Below are 16498 nucleotides of genomic sequence, written 5' to 3' on the forward strand. Positions count from 1 at the left end.
CCTTGGCGTCAGATAACAACGCACACCGCCCTCACATGCACTAACATGCATGCGCAGCCAGACCGGCTACTAAAGCAAAGAACAGAGATTTTTGAATGGTTTGTTAAGTAAGCAACAAAGCCAGAACTCAGAAAAACTCTACTCTTCACTTTGACTTGATCTTTATCAACTAAGATGTGTGCCATACCTTCATTATTTCTTATCTTGAACAGAATCATTAATGTTTATACATGCCATTGTTCTACAGAGCTTGTGCCCACTCACGCAAGGTTGCCTCTGGATAGATACCACTGCCCTCACCGTCCACCCTCACTGCTTTCCGAGGTGTCACATATCCACCACTCGCTCTTGTTGCTAAAGGGCAGTATGGAGGAGGAATGATTTGGCTAGAAATAGCAGTGTCACATGAGCAGTGACCATTCAGCCAGCTGCTCATCCTTACATGGAGCCCTGCCCCATCCGTACAATCAAATGCAAATAGTGGTAACATTATCAACACAACAGTGTGGACCGGGGCAGACGGGTCGATCATTCATGTCCGAGACTCCTTCACCACACTAGGAGAGCAGAGTTAAAATGGACATGCAAGTTCACACCTGCTCAAAGATAATGAACTTCTACAAACTCAGAAGAACTTTCACAAGGACAAAAGAACCCCCTGAGCTCCTTGTCCCATGAGAGAAAACAAAACATATGTCTAAACAATTAATAGAGAAAACATTTACACATAAGTTTATGTTCATACTGAAATCACAAAATTGTCTTCATCAAACTCAGTAGCGAACCATGAATCTTAAAAAGCAAACTACCAGTCTAGCTTATGGTGTTCTCTCTGAAATGACTGCAAAAGTTACATATGACAATTTCAGCTCTAAAACAAGCATTAAAACGCTAGTTCAGCCTTAGCAATGCAACGAGCAAACAGCACGGAGCGAGTGAGAGCTATCACCAAAACAAAAAACTAATTTCTTAAGCAAAATGCAAATCCTCCTTAAAAATAACCGCATCATTGGACAAGCTGTGTGTGCACTTCAGCGCAATATAGTGACAACGGGCCCCTCCTACCACACAAAACCAACTACATTTCATGTGCCTACACGTCATGACAGCATGCACACAGCCAAGTTACCATTAGGATAGACACTACAGAACCATGGACAATGAACAGCAACCACAGAATCAGTTGGCACAGCGGCCTATTAGATTTTATATAACCTACCCGATGACGGTTGTTGGAAGTTCAAAGGTAAGTTCATTAATAGTCGCTCAAAAGCCTTGGTTTTCTGCACGAAATTAAGCTCAGATGTAGGCCTAGGTCTTTCTTTGCCAGTTAACGCTTAACTTTTCATTAAAAGTTCATCTTGAAAACTGCATGGATAATAAATTCACAACAATGTCCTCCTCACCAGCTGTAACGTTACTCTCGGCTTTCATCGCGAACCAACGGGCTAGCTAGCTAGTTTATCAGCGGTGCTAGCTTATGATTTGTGTCCCCCACAGCGAGCACAACTCGTCATAAAGTTAACGATAACAAAGCCCGTCCATTTCAAGTGAAGATATGATTGGTCAATTTGATTGTCATTTGAAATTAGTCACTCGTTGAAAACTATTGCCTCTGTAAATGTATAGCTGGACCACCAATCGCAGAGCTGAAAGCATCACATTTTCTTTCTAGCAACAGCAAAGGCAAAATTCTGAAATTTACAACTGATGACTTTTTAAATATTTTTTTTAAATATCTTATGCCCTCTCTGAGGACATAGAGGGTCCTGACAGTTCCCCACTGATCAAACTTTATTAAAGTGCATATTATGTCCAGATCAGCTTCTTGCACAGCAGAATTACCAGTCTTTAAACATTTAAAAGAAAAAAAAAAAGTTATCTTATTTTCACCAAACCTCCCACTCACACAACTAACTACTTGTGTCGTTGACTTGACCCCGCAAATCACCCCAAATGCCAAGAATAACTTGTCCCATGCTACTCTCAGTATTTCCTAATACTGCTTTGCCATCAAAGGTTTTTCAGAGCAACAAACGGACCCCAGGCCTTGGTGGTAAAATGATGTCTCCTTAAAGTCAAGCAAGCCCTAGGTGCTCCTGAACAAATGTACTTGAGTGAGAAGAACAGGAAAATAATGTCCATTCTACCTCCCATAAATAAAAGCACATGCATCACAGTTCAGCAGTAAGCCTGTCATTAGCATACTTAACACCAGGCCAGCACCCAAACAAGAGACACTCTGTGTGACAGCGCTTTGATACCGACACTGCCGCTTACAGAAGGCCACCAGAAACACTACAAAAACACCTCTCATGGCCCGAGTGGAGAGGACAAGCACAGCCAAAAACACACAACAGGTCAGACAAAACCATGCGACTAGCATAAGCAGTCACATGCTACCTAGGGTAATTAATGGCTAATTGTTTACATGCAAGTTGATATGAGTTTCATTTTTATGGGAAGATTATAGAGGTTGTGTCTTTAAGGAGGCAATAACTTAAAGAATAGAGGTTTTCTTGGATGTGTCACCCTCTCCCATTTAAGTGAGGGTCTCTCTTGCTTCACAGCAACCAAGACGGGGAAACTACCGGGAAGCCTATGGCCGCCAGCATGATTAAATAACTGGGTCAATTCTAACTGTAAATGCTGCATTTCTCAAAAAGACACAAGAAACCTTAAAAAATACCACAATCATTCTGTGAAGACATGTCGGTAAAGTATCTGAGCATTATGAGCTATTAAGGCTCACTTTAGGGTCAAAGAAAAATGCAGGCCTGCGTGACAGTGGTAACAGGAGGACAGAGAAGCATTATGGGATGCCAGCATTTATAATCGGTTGTAAGCTTGCCACTAGACAGGAGTTCCCTAAAAACCAGCTGCATACACATACATGTGTACAAACCACAAATATTTAAGTGTATAAATGCAACCTCAAGTATTTTTTGCATCCAGTCAACTTAGATCTGGTTAGATATTGGGACAAAACTGAAGCTGTGGTTTTAAAGTAGTCTAATTAAGAGCTGCAATGGTTTCGATTTTTTTCGCAAGCTTTAATGATTCCCTGACCCTGAAGCAATGCTGAAATGAAATCATCAAGAGACTCACGGAACTGTGATATCTGAAAAACTGCTATTCTTAAATTTGTTTCATAGAATCTTTCTCCATCAGTGACAGCTATCAGCTTGCTTTATGCGTACTCTTCTCAGTTTCCTTTAACAACCCCTTGTATGCCAAACTATTCTGCTCTCTTCTGTCCAGTGAAAGACATGTTGTCAGCTCCACATGATCAATGACATGCATAACCAGTTTTTCAGCAACAGTATGGATTGAGACACACACACACACACTCTTTCTGTGCTATCATGTGATGTTGCCATAGAGAAGGTTGGGCTCAGACATAACAGTGCGATTGTGCTCGGCGGGCGGGAGGTGGGCCACGATCAGAGAGACAGACTGTTCTGTGACTGTGACACTGCCAGCCTGGTGCCAACAGCCCTCTGCCCACAGACACACCCACTGGCAGAAGCGCCAGCCTGCACAGAGCCCTGCCGTCATGGAAATCAGAATCCAACTCCAATACATTTTCCATACATTGCTTTTCTACTCACGTCGATCTGCAAGATCAAGGTCATGTCTTCTTTTTTTAAATACAAATGTGACTTTACTCATGATATAAAACAAATCCATCCATCAGTTGTGCTAGCAGCTTTTAGGTTAGGCTGTAGGGCAGCAACTAACAATTATTTTCATTACTGATTAATCTGTTAATTATCTTTTGATTAACTCAACTACTCGTTTAGTTTCTATAACACATCTTTGCAAGCAGCTCTGCGAAACTGTACTTAGGCACAGAGGTGTTTTGAGCTAAATGCTAACATCTTAGTTTAGCATGTACGCATGCTAACATTTTCCATTTAGCAATAAACACAAACTACACTTGAGGCAGATGGGGATGTCACTTAGGTGTTTGGTAATAAACGTAGGTATTGGACAAATTAAAAAAAATTGACCTGATGATGGTGCTACATGGAAAGTTAAGTTCAGTAAGTTATTGCAATCCATCCTAAGGGTAACAAGAATGTTTCATGTCAATCCATCAAACAGTTTTTGAGATATTTCCCTAAAAAACACAAATGTCAACCTCATGGTGGTGCTAGGGGAAAAAAGAAAGGAAAACTAATGAAGATCAACCTTTCAGCACTCCGTCTCCTTCAGTATAAAATACAGCAGTCCCCTGACTGGCATTTATACCAACAGGGACAGGTGCTACAAATCAGGACAATGCACTTAAGAGGCCAATCTAAGGGAGGCCCTTAGACCAAACACAAGTCCGCTAGAGCAAAAATCTGGGGATCATCAAAGTCATTAGGTATAATCCTTTGGGATTATGCAAGTCTGCACAAACTGTCATCTTAATCCATCTGATAATGGTTGAGATATTTCAGTCTGGGCCGAAGTGGTGGGACTGACCGATGCTGTCATGCCTAGGGCCATGCCACTCGCATGGATAAAAATGTCAACAAAACAAAAATCCCCATCACAGTTTCTGAGAGCACAAAGTGAGGTCCTCAAATTGCTTGTCTCACAAACAGTCCAAAGCTGAAGATAGACCAATAACTCAGACGATAAGTAACAAGACACTGCAGTGCAAGAATGCCAAAAATAAGTTTGAGATTATTTAGAAACATGGTCTCCATTCCAAAGTTTGTCCATCTAACTCTTAAATACAGATATCAGCACTGGCCCCAAAAATTGTTTTCCGTCATCTATAATATAAAACCAAGAGAGGCAGCAAATCCTCACACTTAAAGGTTCAGAAACAGCGAATATTTTGCCATTTTTTTGTGTGACCACATTTCTAACAATTAATCAAAAATGTATATTACTATTTTTCTGTATTATGAATTAATTAATTAACGAATCAATTGTTTTAGCACCATTTCCCTGATTATGAAAAGATGGCTTTAGAACTGCAATCATGAATCACACTTGTGTCCCACAGTTTGTTTCATAGAAAAACATAGCATGGGAAGTCTTTGAAAAAAAACTAAAGTAAACCCATAGCGGGAGGCTGTGAAGTAATGCGTTGTGACCTGCCCAATTGTCACGGATCGAGACATCTAAGGTACATTTTACATTAGTACCTGGAACTAAAGGTGGAGTCATAGATGGCAGAAAGTTCTTAGAAACTGAAACTGCCAGCACACCTCCATGAAAACTGGTTTGACTCTGCTCTCTCAGCACTGTGTTGAACATGAAAACATTACACAATCTACATATACCTCCCTTCCTCCACTGACAGCCAGCTTCAACACAGAACTTACAAACACAAGCTTAAGCTGCCTGACTTAACAGCTGTTTAACTATGCACTTTTCTGTGTCTGTTATTAAGCATTTGGATTTATGGGTTAGCATAAAAGAGAGATTCCAATGACGGTGTGGTCTAAGCTGTGGCTGCACCCTGTCGCCACCGAACTGCCAATTTAGTGTGAATCACTCTGCCTCGATTGTTTTTTTTTTTTCAGAAGGATTACACTCTTAAAAAAGCCAGGTCAAAGTACAGTCAAAATATAAATTGAATCTGCTCCTACAGTTTCTGTGAACCCACCTTATTCCACAAGGTAGCGATAGACAAGTGTAATTAAGGCTCAGTCAAAAGGAGGGCAACAATGGTAATATTACTTTTTCCTCTCTGCCAAAGCTGTCTGATGAGACAGCACCACTGCAGCGAGACTTGCTGGTGTTCAACACACAAGTTTAAAGGGCAACTCTTATATAGCATTTTCAGCATTATACTTGTTTGTGTTTGTACTAGAACATGTTTACATGCTTGAATGTTAAAAACATTTTTTTATTAAAATGATTTATTATAAAAAATAAAAAAAATTCTCATACTGCCTATGGCTGCTGCACCTGTATTCACCCTCTCTATGAGATGCTCTGTAGGAGCGCTTGTCTCTTTAATCCCTCCTCCCGAAAAAGCCCAGTCTGCTCCGATCGGCCAGCGCGCTTCCTGGAATCTCCAGAACCTCCCGCTCCGTGTTTCCAGTGTTGCCAACTTAGCGACTTTGTCGCTAGATTCAGCGACTTTTCAGACCCCTAAATTGACTTTTTTAAAATCACAAAAGCGGCTAGCGACAAATCTGGCGACTTTCTGTAGAAAAGACGCTAGGGCTGTACGATTATGGCCAAAATGATAATCACGATAATTTTGATCAATATATTGATCACGATTAATTATCACGATTATTTGTTGATTTTAACCAAAACAAATGTTATTGTCACATAGGCTAATTACAACTGCTTTCACATCCATGTTGTGCTACATTCCTGCCAATACATCCATGTTGTGCTACATTCCTCCTTTGTTGAAGGATACTATGAAGGAGTATGCCATTTCAGCTGTTGTGCGACCACTTTCCAAACATGCGCGTTTGCCGTGAAAAGATACAGGCAACGCAATTTTCTGTTCACGTTAACGGCGCATGTTAAAAATCCGGTGCCAATAGGGCTCCGGTGCCAATAGGGCACCGGTGCCCGGTATCTACCGGACAAAATAGCAACGCGGATTACGGTGCCACTTAAATGTCTGCGTTGCGCTCTGATGCTCCAAAATAGACGTTACACGCAACAGAAACATCGCTGCATGTCACGCTAGTAAACACTAATAACACGTTACACAGCAGGTAACGTTAGCCTACCATTAGCTACAGTAGTAACTGGATTAAACACGGCTAAAACGCTGACAGCTAAACGGTGTAGTGTGACTGTATTTCACTGTAGAGGATTCCAACAGCGGGACGTACAACAGCCTGCCGCTAAAGCTATGAGCTAAAAGACTCAAACTGGCACTGGTCACTGCTGTTGTCTGAAAAACAAGGGTGCTGGGGCCGATGTAGGTACGAGAGACAGTGGGACACGATGGGAGAAAGACTCCGCTGAGCTGGTTTGGCCCTTCTTTGAGAATTCATCGATCTTTCTTCCTCCCTATGTAGAATAATTTATTTATTTTTTTACTTCAAATATAGGCTCCCTAAGTAATAATTATAATTGAATATAAATTCCCATAGTGAGTTTGTGATTATTTGGCTAAAGATTTATTTTTCTTTCCATCTACCTTGCTGACACAACCACTAAACTTTATGCAAATCATTGCGTAATGATGTCACAAATACGCAAATGAGCGTATGATGTCATCTAGCTACTTTTAGCGACTTTTGGAGCTCGTACTAGCTACTTTCATTGGAAAGAGTTGGCAACACTGCGTGTTTCACTAGTTGAAGCTGGAGCTACTGCAACAGAAAATATAGCAGGACTTTGTACCATGAAAAATCACCAATAAAGGCTTCTAAACCAAATATTACACAACCAGACATGTCCCAGCAGTAAAGTGACCGGAATTTAGGGAGAAATGACCAGCATTGACTGAGATTACAGCTATGTCGCGTTAGCATATAGCTACTTAATAGTTAGCAGTATGCGAACATTAGATTGTAGTGGAACAAAGCAGCGCTTTTTACCGTAAAAAAAATTTAAAAAAAAAATTTAAAAAAAAAAAAAATCGCAGATATATGCTTCTGAACCAAACACTACCCAGTTGGACATGTTTCAGCAGAAATGCGACCCGGAATTGGGGAGAATTTAACACCACTGGTAGCCAAGGTGACATTGTTTACTGCCGTTAGCATGTAGTTACATGGGACAATGTTAACACTGCAGTGGCTTAAAAAAAATAAAACTCCATTCCTGCCTACTTGGAGCAGATGACCAAACATAGAAGGCCGGCTTAGAGATGTGTAACACTTAGCCGAGAGTAGAAAAAAAAACAACAACAAACATAACATTGTAGATATGATAGAAAACATGGAAAAGAATAATATGTGACCTTTAACTGAAATGTTTCTTGGAAAGCAAATCAGACGGCTTCAAATGCAAAACAGCAGATTAAACTATGTGGGTGCAACAACAATTTTTATAAACCCCCTTTTAAGAGTTCTACAAGTGTGTGTAAGGTATAAACATAAGTGAAGGTTGTGAGGAGCTGCAAATTAATTCTAGTGCCACTTCATTTCTACTTCTTCATAGATAGGTGGGCATATTTCTAAACAATGTAGGGATAGGAGAGGGAGAGGCTGGCGTCCTGGTCCTTATAATCCAGACTGTGCATTCGTAAGTTCACATAAAGCATACAGGTGTGTAAAAAGAGGGAAGTCATTAATCATCTTATCATAATACGATTTCATATATTTTTTTATAACCTTTTATGGCTAGACCGTGTATGTGGTTATTCCAGTTTACAAGCCCCTGTTGTGTAAAAGCACCGATGTTACAGTACACTTCTCACCAAAATTTTTATGAGAAAAAGCAACTAAAAGAAAAACATGCGAGGTAGTGGCAGACCCCAGCATTCTTCTTTTTGACTCTCTTATCGGAATACACAGTTTAATCATTAACTCACAAACTCCATTCTGGCTGCTTCAATGCTATGTATATCCACTGCCTATTACAGGCATGATAAGATGATAAGATGTAAAATATAAAGAAAATGACATGAAGATTAAAATTTGACAAATAGACCTTTTTTTGTGTTTGTAAACAACGTGTTTTGTGGGTGGAGCCTAACTGGTGGCAGAAAGTGAAAGTCGTGGTGACGTCCAGTGATGGAGGAAGTATTCAGATCCTTTACTTAAGTAAAAGTACTAATACCACACTGTAAAAATACTTAAAAAAAAGTTACAAGTAAAATTCCTGCATTAATAAATGTTACTTAAGTAAAAATATGTAAGTATCATCAGGAAAATGTACTTAAAGTATTAAAAGTAAAAGTAGAAAAATCCTCACATTTTAGAAACTGGCAACGACCAAAACAGTTCTGTCAATCAACTAAATGTTTAATCGGCTAATTTAAGAATTTTTTCAGAATTTCAGATGTAAGCCTATAAATTGTTGTTAGGTAGTTTAATGTATAGTAAAACATCATATTTAATAAACTATGTGTTTTGTTTGCAAAAATCCTAATTTGTAAAGTAACCAGTAATTTAAGATTTCAGATTAATGTATTGAAGTAAAAAGTACAATATTTATTTCTGAAATGTGGAGTAGAAGTAGAAAGTGGCATGAAAAGAAAAGACTGAAGTATAAATACCTTAAATTTGTATTTAAGTACAGTCCTTGAATGTGAATTTACTCAGATACATTGCACCACTTGTGGCGTCTATCATATTCAAACCCACTTTAAATGAAAACACAGCCACTGAAGCCTGGACAGCTACGTTTGTTCAAAGAATTTACAATTTATCAAACCAAAATTTACACAAGAAGCAGCAGGGTTGAGCGATTTGTTGGCCGATTTTTGCCATTTTATTTAGCTGATTTAATGGTCTGCTTTTGAAGAACGAGCCACTGCTCCGTGGGCAGTGAGACTGACTGACAGTGGGGAAACAAGTGCGTTTTTGGATGAGTTAAGGTGATTAATCTAATGTTAGTCTTCATTAGGTGAACGAGAGAAACTTGAATTCAAAAAAGGAGTACGGTTGTTTGTTTCTGCTTAACAAGGAAGATAAGTATATTTGCTTTCTTGTCCGTTTGTTTTGTTAATTTATTAGACTGAAAAAAACTAAGAGCTTGTGGAACAAAGTGAACTCGCTGATCGAACATATCTCCCAGCAGATGGAGGAGAATGGGAGGTAGGGGCAGCCGCCAGTTGCAAAATTTAAACATATCGCCCAACCCCATACATAGCCGGTCCCTAGTGCTCCCCGTCGCCGGCAGACTACTTCACTGGGAGGAGAGCGGAGGCAGCTCCTCTGGAGATGGATAAGGTAACGTTAGGGCCAGCTAGAGAGCTAGCTAGCTTATCAGTCTCTGGAGCCAGCTGTTCAGCTTATTTTCTGTAAACAGTGTATCATTAAAACATGGTAGAATAAGCAAGCTAACTAGTCAGCCGTCCCCATTGATGTATTATAAGAAGGCCGTCCCTAAAAAATCATGTATTGTAAAAAAACAGTATATTCATCATTGTTTCCTGCTGTTTTTCTGCCACCACAATGCATGCGCAGCTGCAACTACAGTGACGTAACCGTGATATCCACTCCAAATTGGTCTATTCTATTTGAAATAACGGAGTGCACAAAATAACACTATAATGCAATCCATAACAATGGCCATACAATACTGTTTTAGTTGAGTTAAAACACTCTTTACTGAATTGCAAATTTTGTAGCGTCTGCATTATAGTAGTAAAAAGGTAAGTACATTTATTTCAGTACCGTAATAAAGTACACATTTGAGGTACTTGTACTACACTTTAGCATTTTTATTTTATGATACTTTGTACTTCTACTTCACTACATTTTATAGGGAAACATTGTACTTTTTCCTGCCACTAAATGTATTTGACAGCTATAGTTAATAGTTACTTACAATAGTTGCTACAAAACAATGATAGATTCAATTTCCCAACAGTAAATAGTAGTAGTCAGTAGTTAAAATTAACTCCACCTCCACCAGAAAAAGTAAATGTAATACAATATATAATAGCATGGCACTTACAATGGGCATTTTTCTGCATTAAGTAAGCCTACTTTTACTTTTGATACTTTAAGTGCATTTAACTAAAACACACACTTGAGTAACATTTTCAATACAGAACTTTTAACAGTGCGGCATTTCTAGTTTTACTTTAGTAAATTATCTGAATACTTTAATTGCAGGGCGTTCCTGTTATTCTTTCCACCCCTCTATGTAGACTGTGGGTAGCCTATGTCCCAGTGTTTGTGATTTTGTTGTAAAAGAGGTTATCTATCATGGTGACAAAGGAAGAGGCTCGCCCTGAAAACCTGGTGGGGCCTCAGTAGCAGAAACGTACTTGTCTGACACAATAGTTGTCTCCCTTCCCATTGCAGATACATAGGCTATCTGTTGGTGAACAGGTTTGTTTCCTTGTGCTGTCTGACTGACTGTCCTAAAGACAAACTGAGGCCATCCACAGTCCAATAGCAAGGTAGACACGCCAGCAATGTGCACGTGTCTCAAGCTCAGTGAAGTGACCCGAGGCACTTCAGAGATGTTTTAGGTAGGCTAGTCCCAACTTCTTATTGTTTTGGGGCAAGAGGGCGGTAGTGGCAGTGCACAGTGCGCATGCCCAGTTGTAGACCCGCCTTGTCGTCAAACAGTGTCTACTCGCCGGACGAAAAACTCAACAGATTAAAACGAACTCGCGTTATTAACAGCGAAGTGATTCGATTATCGTTGAAATACGTGCTTTGGGCCAAGTGCTTCCCTTTTCAGTTTCCCACACTGGTTCAGACCGGTTGCTAGACCACCAGACAGTGTATCTAGATCGGTGCTGTTCTATCGGATGTGGAGTCACACACACGTGTAGCAGCTCCAATTAGCCTACTCGTTTAGTTTCATGCGAACAGTGTGGCAACAATATCACTAGCACGCTAAAAACAAAATGTAGCCACTTGTGGTGAATTGCAACATTTACAGCGATGCCTGTCAAACCTACATGCATAGGCTACATGTGTGAAGACGGCGTGGTAATGAGCTGCGGCAGCCGATTTAAGTACACAGACGTTGGTATTTTACGCAGTGTTCACTTACCAGGCCCGTTCTTCCTCGTTAAATGCAGCCCGAACAGACGCTCACCACAAAGAAATGCGTAAGTGGCTAAACAAGATTTAAAAAAAACGTCGAAAAGAAACAGGGGCAGCGGGTTGTTTGCCAGACAAAATGTACTTACCAACGAAATAGGACACCACAAGGGGGAAATGTGCTGTGTCTCTCCGCCTCCACGCCTTTATCTCTGCCTGTATTTTCCCGAAACCGTCCTCCGTGGGTTGCGTCGAAAATGTCACAGATTCCAGCAGTGGCTGTCGTCCCCCCCGGAATGCTTGTCCTCGGTTCATGCGACCATGTTGCCCTTAATGTCGCCTGCTGCTCTCATCCGGGCGTTTAGGGATTGAGCCGTCGTTTTAACACTGCTCAGGATCATACAGGATGACAGCTATGGGATGAAGGAGGGGGGAATAGCGTGAGACAGGGAAGGAGAGGAAGAGAGAATCTGTTGAGGACATGGTGATACTATGTAGAGGAAAAAATACACTTAACACCATTAACGTGTTTAGGGATATCGCTTAATTACCAATATGGTTAAATCCATAAGCATGTCTTCTTATAGCATTTATTTATTAATCTGATTTTATTATTCAGAATGTTAGTGTTTTTTGCTTGTTTTTATCTCAAAAAGCCTTTAGAAATAAGAGGGACCAAAATGCATTTTGTTGCGAGCAAAGATGACACGACCAAAACACACAGTCCTACAGTAACTGAGTGTACCTTCACATCTAGTTAAGAGCCGACAGTTTTTTATGGTCGTGCCGAGCAGACGAATCCGTCTTGGCGAGTTAACTCATTTTTGTGGAAAAAAAATCTGTTATTTGGCCAGAATATCTCCCTTAATTGACCCCGCCACTATTCTACACCTCAGAGGTAAAATGTGGTTTGCGTGTGAACGTTTTGATCACTGGGTCGATGGTAATGTTTAATCCGTCAAAATTATTCCCAGCTATTACGGCTGTGGCCACGTGCTTAAGGCATTCATGTGTTACGCAACAGGACCAGCCAGTCAACAATAGTGGGTGGGAGAGAGAAAGGAGGGGTTGTTTGGAGGGTAATTAAACCAGACGTGTGTAACATAAATGTTAAAAAGCAGAGATTTGTTAGTTTTATATATATATATATATATATAAAAATTAAACAGCCCACAGTAACCTCGAGTGGCTTCATAGTTTTAAAGAAGAAATCCCTTATGAAATGTAATGATTATGTAGGAGCACTGGTGTGTGTGTGTGTGATCTGAGAAATACATTCCATTTTGAGTTAATGCTTGTTGAAATATGACTGCTCCCTTCAGCCAGTGTTTGGGTGAACAACTGACTCTTACTATAACTCTAAACAGAATTTCACCCACGCCTAGCTGGGCCTACCTTATTATTCCACATTGGACCTGATTGCCATGTAGGCCTACACTTTCTCAACCTACACAAGGCCACAGCTGTAACATATTAAAAGACAACACCAAAATGTATATAACCTGTCAGCCAACTCTCTACATGCACTCCCAACAACAAATCCATCTTTTCCTGTAATCATACCAAGGACATACACACATACTCACTCACACACAAACCAAAAATACAATAATTAATAAATAAGATAAACAATACAATTTGATAAAATAAGATAGCAAAGATAAAACAAAATGCCAGAACAACTACTGAAAAACATACATACTATAATACAGTGTAGTACTCAGTTACAAATAAAAATCCTGAATACTCACTATACAGAATGGTCTTTTTTTTCCTTTTAGAACCATATATTACTGGATTATAATTATTGATGCATTAATGTGTACATCCCTTTAATGTTTCAGCTGGTAAAGGTGGCCATCATTTTAATCACTGTATATACTGCTGTGTATCTTATCTATAACAATATATCAGAATGTATTAATTTATATTTTGTATTGATAATCTAAATCTGCAAAGTAACTAAAGCTTTAAAATACATGTAGTGGAAAGCAGCATAAAATGGAGATAATCAGAATAAGTACCTCAAAATTGTACTTAAGTACTGAACTTGAGTAAATGTAGTTACATTCCACCCATCAACTAAGTATAGAAGGAGGACTAGATTACCAATTGTATAGAATGAGACCTCTTGCTAAAAGCGAGGAGGAAGCTACAGTATCAAAACTCCCAAACTTGCTTTCTGGGTCTATTTTTATGCACGGAAAGATTTCAAAAGCCTTAAACCAAAATTGTTTAAAACTAGGACAACACCAAAGACCAAAATGAGGTTAGCTTGGGCTTGGTTACACCGATGACAGGTTGGATCAAATTCTGCGTAAAGATGGCAAATGTGTCTGAAACATATTGAGGTTGTATGGATCATCTCAATGGATGATTTTTGGTCTCGTCTTTGGTCTTCTCACCAAAGTCGTCCTCCCATGTCTTAAGATTCAATGATCCAATTTACACAAATAGTAATTTATTTTCTTAATTCAGGTGGCAACCCAGTTCAGAAGCTTGTAAATGTGACAGCAGCACTTGTCAACCAAACACTGAATGGTCAACATCTTGTGCCTCAGATGTAGCCTACTTTCTGCTCTGCAACAGTCACACAACAAATATCACACCTTCATCCCAGTTACAGGAAAGCAATCCCCTTTGTTCTTGCTTTTCCTGGAGTTTCCTATTTAGTCTGTATTATTACAATAAAACAATTGGACCAGAAAAAAAAAGTATGGTTTTGCAGCAGATCACATGCATGTTACTATGTTCTCAGTGACAATTAAATGTATTCTAAAGTACAGCAACGTTTTTGGAGTTACATAATTAACCTATGGATTGGCAAACAGAATGTAAAAGCCATAAGTTAAGTAAACTGCAGCTTATCTTTTGTCACACAGGATAATGAGTACATTCTGTATTAGTCTCGTGTCCGGGCAAGCCTGGTTGGGTGCGGTGTTTACCACATTTTCTGAATACACTCCTACCACTCACAAACCTTTATTCTAAATGTCGTAGGTACTATAATCTTTATGGCTTCATTAAATGTACAACTTTATCACGTCATAATTCAGAATGATGTGATGAGTGCATATTTTTGAGGTTTTTTGTTCCAAGCTTCATACATGAATACTTGAATCTGTAGTTTAGATGTTATCAGTTGTTTACGATGCATTTCAGTTCTTTTTTTTAATGCCTTTTTACAAATGCTCCTAACTCTCTTTTCTTGAACTTGTTAACACCAATATGTGATTAATTCATATATTGTGTTAGCAATAGTATATGTGGTTTTCAGACATTTATGTAAAATGTTATTTCACATGTGAAATGTCCCAAAACCATGAACACCTGTAGAGAAGATTTATCGTGAAGGTTTACACTGAAACATGACTTTCTTTTGTGATTTTTGTTTTTTGCATCTATGCTGCAAAACCTCATGTTTCTCCACGTTTTTCTACCAATGACAACAAGGTGACATTGAACACAGACAAACATATCCAATTTTCTGTTTTTTTGTTTAAGTTTAGACAACTAATAGTTGTTTCAGGACAGGGAAAGGAGTGGTCTTGAGTAGATATTGAAAAAGTAAACACTGATTTAAAACATAAGACTGGATATAAATTCCAGTGCCAAAGTCATGTGCTTTGGGCACCCACCCAGGCATCCAACAAGCACCTTTCTCCTAGTTGCATTATAAGAATGTAATTGGTAGGAGACAGGTTTGTGTAATGTGCCTGCATTGTTTACCCCTATTTTCTTCATCAGTCAGGTTAAACCAGCAAGCTTTGGGACATAATCCTGGTCATTTTTCCTTCGATCCTACAATCAAGATCCAATCAGATATTAAATGTGATTTGTACATTATATTCTGAGTGAAAACCTCTTTCTGGAATTTGAAGCATTTAAACTGGACCTTCCACAATTCAGTTAACTCTGCACCAAATATTTGCTGCCATCTTGTGGCACAACAGGGCGTAGCTGTGACACTGACTGCTTTTCAGTTTTGGTTATTATCACTTCATAGTGTAATTTTAATATGGTTAATCTTGGCTTTATGCTTAAATCTGCAGCTATGAAATAGGAACCCAAATAAGAATTCATAGTATAAATGTCACCTAAAAAATACTGCAATTGATAAAATGTATACACTAGAGTATGCATTCAAATCCTTCAGTACAAGCCCTAGAATGTTATCCAATATGATGATCATAGCACAATGTATCTTTTAAGTTTGTTGTAAAAGTGTACATATACAGTGTAAAAGTGATTCATTAACACGCTATATCTTGATTGTTTAATCTACTAAAAACTGGGGTTATGTGCCGGACTATTTCTTGGCTGGGCTCAGTGACTCCCTGAGCCTAATTAGTGAGCTTTAGGAGATACTGTTAGGTGGAATTTGTTAACTTTAGACAGAGCCAAGTTAGCTCTCCCTTTCCCTTTGTTTAGGATTAGATAACTGGCAACCATACAGACAGAAGAGTGTTATGGATCTCTTCTAACTCTAAGCAAGAAAGCGATTCCCCAAAAATGTCAAACTTCTCCTTTAACTTTCACAGTCTTTTGTATAGGCTATTAACACTATGACAAACTCTAACATGGGTGCTTTCAGTGGCATTATTCCACAATTGGATGCTCCATCCAGAAAACACTTTTCCAAAGTGTCATCTTTCTTTCTTTCCCACACAAAATTGTATATTTATAACCTGAACAATATGGACAGCAGGGTTAACCAAGCAGTTCTAATTTACATGTTCACTTATTAAATTAGTTTTCACTTTAATTGAGAGAAAATGTACTTTTCCAACACAATGTGGTCTATGTTTACTGAAACAGCTGTGTACTCACTGCAGCTCTTTTTTCAGGAATCATTGAATTTTCTTCTATTTCATTCAATTTGCTAAATACATTATCAG

General features: G+C 39.0%; 1 protein-coding gene across 3 annotated transcripts in view; it reads right to left on the minus strand.

Annotated features, from left to right (window-relative positions):
- slc20a2 (solute carrier family 20 member 2) overlaps positions 1-12013 on the minus strand; it is a 53055-nt gene extending 41042 nt beyond the window's left edge. For 2 of the 3 annotated variants that reach the window (XM_078251196.1, XM_078251194.1), the window contains exon 1: positions 11750-12013. The gene's annotated coding sequence lies outside the window, so the exon portion shown is untranslated. The other variant, XM_078251195.1, reaches the window with a different exon arrangement.
- Positions 12014-16498: the final 4485 nt, after the last annotated feature.

The sequence above is a fragment of the Sander vitreus genome, chromosome 5 (assembly GCF_031162955.1).
Source record: "Sander vitreus isolate 19-12246 chromosome 5, sanVit1, whole genome shotgun sequence".
NCBI classification, from domain to species: Eukaryota; Metazoa; Chordata; class Actinopteri; order Perciformes; family Percidae; genus Sander; species Sander vitreus.